The sequence below is a fragment of the Cebus imitator genome, unplaced genomic scaffold (genome assembly GCF_001604975.1).
Source record: "Cebus imitator isolate Cc_AM_T3 unplaced genomic scaffold, Cebus_imitator-1.0 Scaffold431, whole genome shotgun sequence".
Classification (NCBI taxonomy): Eukaryota; Metazoa; Chordata; class Mammalia; order Primates; family Cebidae; genus Cebus; species Cebus imitator.
This window is the reverse complement of record NW_016107746.1, coordinates 1,085,119-1,096,680: the sequence shown is the minus strand read 5'-3', so window position 1 is coordinate 1,096,680 and position 11,562 is coordinate 1,085,119. Positions and strand designations below refer to the sequence as shown.

Genomic DNA, 11,562 nt, shown 5'->3' with positions numbered 1-11,562 from the left:
AAAAAAAAAAAAAAAAAAAAAAAAAACAAAGAAAAGAAAGAAAGAAAGAAAAGAAAAAAAGGAAAAGAAAACGTTCACAAGATGATGAATAACACCACAAAGCTGGGCAGAGGATACTGAGGCTTATGATTGCCTCTTCAAGCACAGCTGGCAGCTCGATACAGCCCTTGCTTTTCCCTCAGAGTCTCCACCTCAAAAATTCCTACTCTTAGACCTTCCTTGACTGCATTCCTGCCCACAATCCCAGGCCACCTTCTCCAGCCTTGAGTCTATGGAAGATGATAGTCGTGGCACTGCCTGTTCTTGCTTTGGGGCAGGACTGTGTACTTGACTGCTGAGGTGAGGAGTTCTAGAAATCTTTCTTCCAGCTGTGGCCCAGGAAGGTTACCCAATGAAACGTGTGTGTGCAGTGCCGGGTGGGGGAGGGGTGTGTTTGGGAGGTATGCTGGGTGAGGTGGGGTCAGGAGTAAGCAAAATCAATATTGTGCTTAAGAATGCTCACTAAAAATACATTTTGGCTCTCACTGAGATTTTGACTCTCACTTCTAGAATTTCAAGTGCACAATGTGCACAACCTTACAAAGCTACCCTGCCAAGTTCCAGAAGAGAATTACTGCTCTTTCTTATAGGTGGTTGTTCATCAACATATATCGTCTATCCTTGGGCCCTGGGAAGACTACAGAATACAATATCATCCTAGAGGTATCCTCACTCTCTAAAATATAAATGCTGAGAGCCTAAAGTTCTTTTATCTACTGAGCATATAGAAAGTGCCGTTATTAGTAGTGTACATGTTATCGTCAAATTAGGCCCCAGCATGGCGCTAATGCCTGCAATCCCAACAGTTTGAGAGTCCATGGCAGGTGAATTGTTTGAGCTCAGGAGTTCAAGACCAGCATGAGTAACATAGTGAAACCCTATCTCTCAAAACAATACAAAAATTATCTGGGCCTGGTATGCACTCCTGTAGCCCCAGCTACTTGGGCTGAGGTGGGAGGATCGCCTTAGCCTGGGGAGGTGGAGGCTGTAGTGAGCTGTGATGGTGCCACTGCACTCCAGTCTGGATGACTGAGGGAGGCTGTGTCTCAAAACAAAACAAAACAAAACAAAAGATGAGTTTGTGCATTTGTGTAGTGACCTAATCCCTGTATGCATGTGGCAGACTGGGACTCGTCGCCGTAGGTTGTCAGGCATTTCCCTGGATCTTGTCCACTGAAGCTGTCTTCATCAATGTGCATGAATGGAAGGATAAGCTCAATCTGCTCCTGCGTTCCTATTCCAGTGGGATCAGGAGTATTTTGATGTGGGCATTATTCAGTCTGGGATAGTCCAGAGCCCCTTAGGCCACCTCAGGTCAGTGGCTTCTAGAAACATAGGCACAGGCCATTAAAAACCTCTCGCATGGACTAGCTACCAAGGCAGGAGGGAATGAAAGGCTTGCTTTCCGTCAACTTCACAGATGCAGACACAACTAGCATCTTATGACCAGGAGCCCATTATATTAAAAAGAGAGACTTGGGTACTCTTGTGGTGAGTTTTTTGGCAATCCTTTACTTGTAATTTCTTCTCAAGACAGGTTTATATGTTTGCTGGACAGGGATCTTAGAAGAGGAGCCCCTTCTCTGTAAGTTCTTCCTGTCCCACTGACGCCACCATCAGATGGGAGAACTCTAGCAGGTCAGAATACTTTTAAGTGAAAACATTTTCTGCAGGTCACCAGTTCTAACTAAACCAGGAAAAAAGAAATATATATATCTTGGAACAAATATATCACAATGCCTACAAAATTTCTTATTTTCTAACATCTAGTATAGTGTTTTTTCAAATTGTAGCAGGCAACATGATCACCTGGAAGACTTTTAACACACAGATTGATGTACCCCACCCTAGAGTTTTTGAGTCACCAGGTTTAGGGTAGGGCCTGAGAATGTGCATTTCTAACACTTTCCCAGCGATGCTGATGCTGCTGTTTAGGGGACCACACTTTGAGAATGGTTAATTCAGTGAAAAGCAAATTTCATAGCAATCACAATTTCATAGTTTCACAGTAATCGTGAAATTTGACTTGCTATCAAAAACAAACAACAGAAAAATGGCCATATCTGAAAGTACCTTCTTATCCTTCCCACCTGAATTAACCACATTATCAAATAAAAAGAAAAATAGCTTCTTTTTCTCATCTGGATTCCTAAAAGGATCTCAGTGCTCTTTCCCTGACTGGTCCCCATGCCAATCTCCTCTCTAGGCTCAGGCCTCTGTTCCCTGGTGAACAGTCTTTAAGTGTCGCCTGGGTAATTGTCCCTCCATTAGAAAGCGCTACACAAATGACATCTTTGGAAATAAGATCGCTTTCTTGTTTATTTCCTTAAGAGCATTGCTGCTCTTATTGAGCCAGCTGCCCTTACTAGGCAAGCTCTGTAACAGGACAGTTAGGAAACTTGCCTCTGTACATATATTCTCATCTTGCTGCTCTGGATCCACTTTCCTACATGCTTCACTATGCTTTGTGCTTGGGAAGTTGACTCTACAGACTTTATTAATTCCAGAACTCTTCTGTTTTTCACTTTCTTCTGGGGTTGGCCCACTGGGGAGCACCAGCCAGATATTAGAGTCCAGGAGGAGGTGAAGGTTGTGGTATCAATTCCTATGCTCCCATTGTGCACTGTTTGAGGTTGTCAGTGATTTTTTTTTTCCCACCAAAGGCCTCTTGAGAAGCCCCTCCCCTACAACTATAGCTCAGAGTCTCCCTGGGCCTGGTTCTCACCTCTTGCTCCCGTAGGCCTAAGGTTATCATGTTTTCACTGTTGTAAACCAAGACACCTCCTCCTACCACCCTGCAACCAACAGGCACCATCTCCTGTTGATTTCCCTAAATGTTGCCCATATCATCTTAAATAGCCCCTTATTAAACTCTCCTCAGTTATGTTGAGGGTGCATGTCAGGGTCAGAATCAGCAGTGGGACAGCTCCCTTAAGAGAAGGCCTGCCAAAGAACTGGCCCTTAAGGAAAGTTTTAGAATTTCAAAGTGTGCAGAAATAAGTTCAGTGAAGCAGAGACAGCCTTTACCTAATGGTGCTGTGAAGACAGCAGGTGCTCTGTAGCGCCTTGGTTCAGGAGGCTCCTTCAAGATTTGTCCACAGAGTTCTAGGGCCTCTCAGATAAGCATGGTGCTTATATCTAGGAGGTATATCCAGGCAGTTTTTTACACCTTTGATGGCCAATGAATTGGCAGGGTGAAAATGACACTTAGAAAGAGAGGGCTGTCTCTGCTTTGGTTACAAATACATGCTGCGTTTTGGCAGCTAAGAGGGTGTGTGTGAGAAACAGTTTTGATATGAAAATTAACTTTCTGGGGTCAGTGTAGTTTAGGTGATAGAGGATAACTGGACTTTATGTGACATTCGGAGTTGTGGAAAAATGAGCGACCGACAGGAAGGTACATTTTTGTGAATCATGTCAGACCGTGTTGTCAAACTTGTCACTATCGCATGTTTCCAGCCAGGTGGTTCCAGGGACGTCTGCAATGGAAGCTCCTTAGACCAGGGTTGGTGGATTGTGCCTAAAAGAATACTGTAGAAGGTCATTGTCAATTTGTGGAAGAATGAGGTTGCAGATGGTTAGGTCTTCTTCTGTGGGGCTGTGTTAGGCAAAACAACCCTTTCTCAATTTTGAGATATTGGTCTGTAAGAAAGGTCCCATGCTGGTTATATCCTCCGGCAGCATTTGCATTACTGGCAACCCTGACGATAGTGGAGCCTACTCAAGCGTACTGACTGTTTTGATGATCTTTACTGTTCACCATCAGTGGTTCAAATGACAATGTTTGAGCTGATCAGCAGAAAAACGTATGCAGAGAATGTGATGGGGTCAAGGGGGTTAAAATCTAGATCTAAATTCACATAGTTCTTCTGAATTTATGTGAAATTTAAGAATTTACACAATAGTAGAATCTTCTGTTTCTAATATTTTTGAGATTATCTGCTACAAAGCAACAACCATCAGAGAGCCACTCAAACACTATTCACATGTTTAACGAAAAATTTATATGATACCAAGGCTGGTGTAATTGCCTACATAATTAGCAGGGAAAAACGAAAATTTGGAAAGCTGCTATTCTGAATCCTCTTATGAAGTGTTACGAGATCATCCTATAAGCTTCTGGATCTTGGTTTTGTAGGGGGTAGTGCACCAAGATAAACAAAAGGGCAAAGACTGAGAGCAATTTCCCTTTGAGTGAGTATTTCAATGTAAGGTTATTAACTTCATTACAGTTTTCTCATAATTACCAAATGAAATTGTAGACTGGCTGTGTGTTTCTTCTGTGTCCTGGGCCCCTAACTAGACTATATTTCCCAGGCTCCCATGTGATAAGGTATGGTCATGAGCATGGGATTGGAGGCTGTCAGGAAGCAGAAATGATTCTATAATTGGATATCTTAAATTGTATCTGGAAAAAGAGAAGACTAGACCAAGGCTACAGATATAATTTGAAAGGAAGCAGCGGTCACACATGTTAGCCAGATTAGGGGGCTGCTTGATTATTTTTGAATCCAGTTGGACAATATTCATATTTTTGTCTGCATTCAGACATGATTACAGAGTGGCCTTGTATTTTGTCTTGACTCATCACGGTCACGGGGTGGCCTTGTTCGATGTTAATGTTCTGTGAAATTGTTTACATGCCACCATATCAGCTCCCAGATGTCTGGGGCAGCCCTTCTCTTTCTTGTCAGGGAAATTCTGAATTATTGCTCCAGCAAACCGAGTTACTGCTCCAGTTACTGCTCCTGACCTTTCTAGAGCCAAAAATTATATTGATAAGAAAAATTATATTGCTCCCAGAAAAGGAGCAGCAGACAAGATTTTATGCATTTACAGTTTAAATGAGAGCAGATCTCTTGGGAAAAGAATATGCTTAAGAAGGAGTATAGTATATAATCTTTCCCTCTACGTGAATTAAAAGCCCCTCTCCATATTCAAGGAAGAATTTAGTTAACTTGAGAAAGACTACATTAGCATGAGACAACTAGAGGATTTGCCGGTCCTCTTGACTTTTTTTTTTTTTTTTTTTTTTTTAGATGGGGTCTTGATGTATCACCCAGACTGGAGTACAGTGGAGTGATCTCTGCTCACTGCAACCTCCACCTCCTGGGTTCAAGCAATTCTTGTGCCTCAGCCTCCAGAGTAGCTGGTGCTACAGGCATGCATCACCACGCCCAGCTAGTTTTTTTGTATTTTTAATAGAGACAGGGTTTCACCATGTGGGCCATGCTGGTCTTGAACTCCTGACCTCAAGTGATGTTCCTGTGTCGGCCTCCCAAAATGCTGGGATTACAGGTGTGAGCCACCGCACCTGGCCCCTTTTGACATAAGCACAGGATATCATTTAGATCCATGTGTTCTTCCATAAACCCACCAATCTCAACATTACTTAAGTAATGAGAACTCCCATTTTATTCCTTAAGTATACTCTAATAATAAAAGTAGATAGAAAAATTCTCTAAGCATAATGACAGCATGAAAATGGAAGCTATAACCACCCAGGGAATGAGGGAAAGGAAACCAGGCTCACATAACCCTGCTGAGGAAGACTAAATTTGCTGAAAGGGAAGAGTGATTGTTAGTCAAACATTGTTTCATCTGGGGTTGGGCAACCCTGGGCCATTAGAAAAAATCTTCTACACCTGTCAGGTGACAGACTCACCTGATGGAGGGGGTTCCTCACAGACATTTGCCATCTTGTCTATTAAGATGGGCTGTGTGCTCTGAGTACAAGATGATAGCGCCCCATCATAGAACAACCATTATTCTTTATTTGGGGCCAATGGGATGTTTTCTTCTGAGGCTTCCTTTCTTTCTCTGCAGCTGGGGCACAATGAGAAATATTAAAACCTTTTACCTTTACTTGTCTTTGTGCACACAAGATGGTGTTGCTCGGTGGTGAAGGCCACCAGGAATCGGACAGCCTGGGGTCATTAATGGACTTTTCTGCTTACTGGATGTATGATCTTGGGATAGTTGTTTCACATTTTTAAGTCACATTTACTTACCCATAGAATCAGAATAGCAATAGGACTTTTATCCTGGAGTTATGTTGAGATGAAGTGGGATATTGCATGGAAAACATGTCTCATTTAACAACATTCAGTAATTGTGAGTGTTGCTTTCACAGTGTGGGACAAGTCCCTTGATCTGTGCAGTCTGTGCTGATCACTAGCTGGAGCCCTTCCCTCACTACAATTTTCCCCAGCGGGCACTGAGAGAGAGGTGTCATAACTGACTGTGCAGCTGCTGAGATAGGGGTGCTCTGTTCTGAGCTTCAGGCCAGGGCAATCTAGATATTCCCATCTCAGGCTCAGGTCAGGGAGCCCTGGCCACATCCAAGCATAGAGCCCAGCAGGACAGAGCCTCTTTTTTCGTGGGGGGGGGGGGGGTTAGTAATCTGCATGTTTCATTATCCCCCATCAGATTACAGTATTATGCAAGGAATCTATGAACTCCACTCAGGCTTGGGCCAATAAGAACTTGTCATCTCCAAACAGTTCCATGTGCCAGGGACTCCTGAAGTTCAACTACGGAAACATGAGCTTAAGAGTGTTCCCATGGATCATCCCAAAGAAAACCTTTGGACTTTCTTTACTGCATCCTTCTTTGTCACATTTGCAGGAACATCTCCTCATCTTCATGGTGATAATTATCCCCCTCTCTAGCCCTTGAAATCCATAGATTAACTGAAAACAATTATTTTCCTCCTGATTTATAGAATAAGTGTGTACCCCAAACCCTCTCCAGCACTAACACAAGCCATTAAATCATATTTGCTAAAGTCATTTCACCAATGCAAATTTCTACAAAATCTTAACAGAAAGATAATGGAGCAGAAGAATTGGCTGTAAATTGTAAAGATTAATTTGCCTGAGTACCTGACAGAATACTGAAATGAAAACACAAATGTTTTGCTTATAGAAGTTTTTGAAAGAGGGTGTACTTGTCTAAGTAGAAAGGTTTGATTAACCAGGTTTTTCATTTAAAAACCATACTGTGAAAATATTTATGTTCATCTCTTGGTAGTGCTTGCCCAGAGCTCTTAAAAGCCTGAATTGAAAGATTTTAGGACCGCCTGTCCACTGTACCTAAAAATAAAATACCAAATATTCTAAAGGCAACATTGCTCAATTTAGCCTTTTGCCTTTCATCATGCAGGTGACATTGAAAACCCAGTCACTGAAGTGGAACTTGTAAAGTGAAACAACCATCATCAAATAAAAGGTTTTTATGGAAACTCTGGAGGATCATCTTAATAACAAGCCAGGCTTTCAAGGAGAATGTTCCTGTGACTTTTTGGTAAATTCACACAATAACTGTTCAGGAGACTGCTGGATTGATTGGTCGAACCTAAAGACCCAGGAGGAGGGCCTGGGAGTAAATGTACCTCTGGTTGGATACTGTCCATTTAGCTCATTTTATTCATACCTCCAGTCCTATTTCTGAAAAATAATGGTCATGTCCTGCCAAATCTGGAGATATGATACCTTGTTGTCATCTTAAATAAATTTCAACCCTATAATAACACATTTCGCTTGTGTCAGTCATAGCTCTGCTAGGGATTAATAAAGTGAAGCGGCAATAAGCAGTAGGAAAGGCAAGCAGTGAAAAGATAAAATCAGTTAGGTGTTGTGTATTTGAACAATTTTTTTTAGGAGACTGATTCAACTAGACTTCTATCTATCTGTTAGAAGAAATCTTATCTCTTTTTTTTTTTTTTTTTGAGACGGAGTTTCACTCATGTTGCCCAGGCTGGAGTGCAATGGCACAATCTCAGCTCACCGCAACCTCCGCCTCCTGGGTTCAGGCAATTCTCCTGCCTCAGCCTCCTGAGTAGCTGGGATTACAGGCACGCACCACCATGCCCAGCTAATTTTTTGTATTTTTAGTAGAGATGGGGTTTCACCATGTTGACCAGGATGGTCTCGATCTCTTGACCTCGTGATCCACCTGCCTCGGCCTCCCAAAGTGCTGGGATTACAGGCTTGAGCCACCGCGCCCGGCCAAGAAATCTTATCTCTTATAAGAAGTATCAAAGTTACTGATGTGGTAAAGAGGCCTAAGTTGTAAAACACAAAAATATAATACTAAATGTAGTAAAACAACTTTGAAATGTTTTCTTATCACCTCTGACTGTAAAAGTAAAACATCCACAGTGTAGAAAATAAAAGTATAATACATTTAGAAAACAATGCCATAGTGATTACCATCCCCACATGTTAACTTCCAATATCTGAAATAGTGTGGTAATCTTATTTTTAAAAAACTTTTAAAAAGCCAGATAGAGTTTGCTTCCCTATTGTGAACTATTGGTCTCAGTTGCGTTTTTTTTCTAGACTTCATGAAACTATTCACAAAAGTTTAAGACTCAGTGAAACACATAACACTTTGCAGACTGTAAGTCTAAAGTTTATTTCTGGGGGTAAGAGGTTTACTTTATGTCACATCCTGGTTTTGTAAACAGGCCCTAGCGTCACAAATACTCCAAGAAGAATATAGCCTCCAGCATGTTTTCTTGTGCTGGATATGCTACCATTAACATCAGAACTCACATGGGAAAATAGCAAAGGAGCCTCCCTAGAGCTGGCCACCTTTCCTAAAAAAGTTGAACATTTATGTTTGTCAGGTTTGAAGCATATAGTTCTAAAGAGTGACAGACTGTTTCTGTTTCGACTGAAAATGTTTTACCAATTAAAAACAGGATAAAGGACACTACCTAAACTTGCAGTCCTTAAATAATCTCCAAGATTGATGAATAGGACAAAATCTTTGTAGAAAAAGAGGCTCATTAATTTTGATTTGTACCTAAAACTATGCACTTATATCCTAACTTGGAATTTAGCAGTGAAAAAATATCAATCAGTTCCTATTAAAAGGAATATAGAATTTGTCTGCTTGGTATGTTTTCCTTCTATTAAAAATTGGTACTTGGTCTTCAGAAAAGGACAAAACCTAAAGAAATTCAGAAGAAGAAAGGCATTGTAGAAGCTCAGTTGTGAGGATTCAGTCTTCTATCATGGCATTTTATGTTTGTTTCTTTGCCATAAGAAGTAACATTTTCTCTAAAAAGGTAGTTAATCTCAGCTTGATAAAAAATGTCTACAAAAACCTGACAGTAAGCATCATACTTAAATGTAAGAAACTAAGAGCCTTTCTGCTAAGATCAGAAACAAGGCAAGAATATCCCCTCTCATCACTGATTTTCAACATTTTACTGGAAGTCCTAGCTACTGCATTAAGACAAGAAAAGGATATAAAATTTATACTTTTTGGGAAGGAGAAAGTAAAACTGTTTTTGCAAATAACATGATACTCAACTTTGAAAAACTCAAAAAAAGGATTGACCAAAAAAAAAAAAAAAGTGACCTCCTAGAACTAATAAGAGATTATAGCAAGGTTCCAGACATGAAGTTTTTTATATAAAAGTAATCAGTAATCACTTTCCTGTATACCAGCAATGAATAAGTGGAATTTGAAATTAACATATCACCATTTACCTTGGCATCCCCAAATGAAATTATTAAGGATAAATCTAACAAAATATGTACAAGATCTATATGAGGAAAACTATAAAACTCTGATAAAAGAACTCAAAGAACGAAATAAAAGGAGAGATATTCTATATTCAGGAAAAGGGAGATTCAGTATTGTCAAGATGTCACTTCTTCCCAAATTGATCTGTAGATTTAATGAAATCCAAATCAAAATTCTAGCAAGCTATTTTGTAAATATTGACAAATTGATTCTAATGTTTATAGGGAGAGGCAAAAGACCCAGAATTGTCAATATAATATTGAAGGTAAAGAACAAATTTGGGGGACTGAAACTACCTGATTTCAAGACTTACTATAAAAGTGTAGTAATTGAGACAGTGTGGTATTTCTGAAACAATAGATACATCAATCAAGCTGAAGGAATAGAGAGCAAGAAATAGATCCACATATATCTAGTCACCCAATCATTGACAAAGAAACAAAGGCAATACATAGGGGAAAAGACAGTCCTTTCCACAAATGGTGCTGAAATAATGAAACATCAACATGGAAAGAAAAACATCTAGACAAAGACCTTACACATTTCACAAAAATTTCCTCAAAATGAATCAGAGAACTAAATATAAAATGCAAAACTGTAAAACTCCTAAAAGATAACTTAGGAGAAAATCCAGACGAACTTGGGTTTGGTAATGATGTTTTAGATCCAACACTAAAGGCATAATTTATGAAAAATAATAAGCTGGAGTTTATCAAAATTAAAACTTCTGCTCTGCAAAAGACATTGTCAGAGAATAAAAAGACAAGCCACCAACAGGCAGAAAATATTTGCCAAAAACACAGCTGATGAAGGACTGTTACCCAAAATACAAAAAGAAAGCCTAAAACAACAGTAAGAAGACAATCTGGATTAAGATGGTGGATAGGAGCAGAATTAGCTTGCAGCTCCTGCTCAGATGGATGGAGCAGTGTGTGGAGACTCATAACGTGGACTTTTGCTCAAAGAACTACCACAGGAACATACTAGATAAGCTGAGAGAATCTACAGACTCTTTGAAGAAACTTGATCACCACTGCAGCCTCCCTGAGATGACAAAAAACTGTGCTGGTATACACGACTGCAAGACCTGAAGACAGATTGCATCAGAAGACTCTGCAGATACTCCCCAGTACCAGCCTGGAGCCCAGTAGTTCTTCTAGGTGGCTAGACCCAGAAGAGCAAAAACAATCACTGCAGTTTGGCTCTCAGGAAGTTCCATTCCTAAGGGAAGGGGGAGAACCCCTCATGGAGGGAGCATCCCGTGGGACAAAAGAATCTGAAAAGCAGCCCTTGAATCTTAGCTATTCTCTCTCATATAGTCTACCCAAATGAGAAGGAACTGGAAAAACAGTTCTGACAGAATGACAAAACGAGATTCCTTAACACTCCCAAAAGATCATACCAGCTCACCAGCAATGGATTCAAAACAAGACAAAATATCTGAATTGCAAAAAAGAATTCAGAAGGTCAATTATTAAGCTAATGAAGGAGGCGCCAGAGGAAGGTGAAGTCCAACTTAAAGAAATCAAAAACATGATACAGATATGAAAGGAAAGTTCTTCAGTGAAATAGCATAAATAAAAAACAATCACAATTTCTGGAAATCAAGGACACACTTAGAGAAATGCAAAATACACTGAAAATTCTCAGCAATAGAATCAAATAAGCAGAAGAAAGAAGTTAAGAGCTCAAAGACAGGCTTTTGAATTAACCCAATCTGTCAAAGACAAAAAAAATTTTTATTTAAATGAACAAAGCCAGCTGGGTGTGGTGGCTCACACCTATAATCACAGCACTTTGGGAAGCTGAGGCTGGCAGATCACGAGGTCAGCAGTTCGAGATCAACCTGGCCAGCAGGGTGAAACCTTGTCTCTACTAAAAATACAAAATATTAAGCATGGTGGTGTGCACCTGTAATCCCAGCTACCTCGGGAGGCTGAGGCAGAATTGATTGAACCTGGGAGGTGGAGGTTGCAGTGAGCT

At 40.4% G+C, this 11,562-nt stretch overlaps 1 pseudogene; it reads right to left on the bottom strand.

The window, feature by feature from the left end:
• Positions 1 to 5,738, bottom strand: part of LOC108290325 — an 8,163-nt pseudogene extending 2,425 nt beyond the window's left edge.
• Positions 5,739 to 11,562: the final 5,824 nt, after the last annotated feature.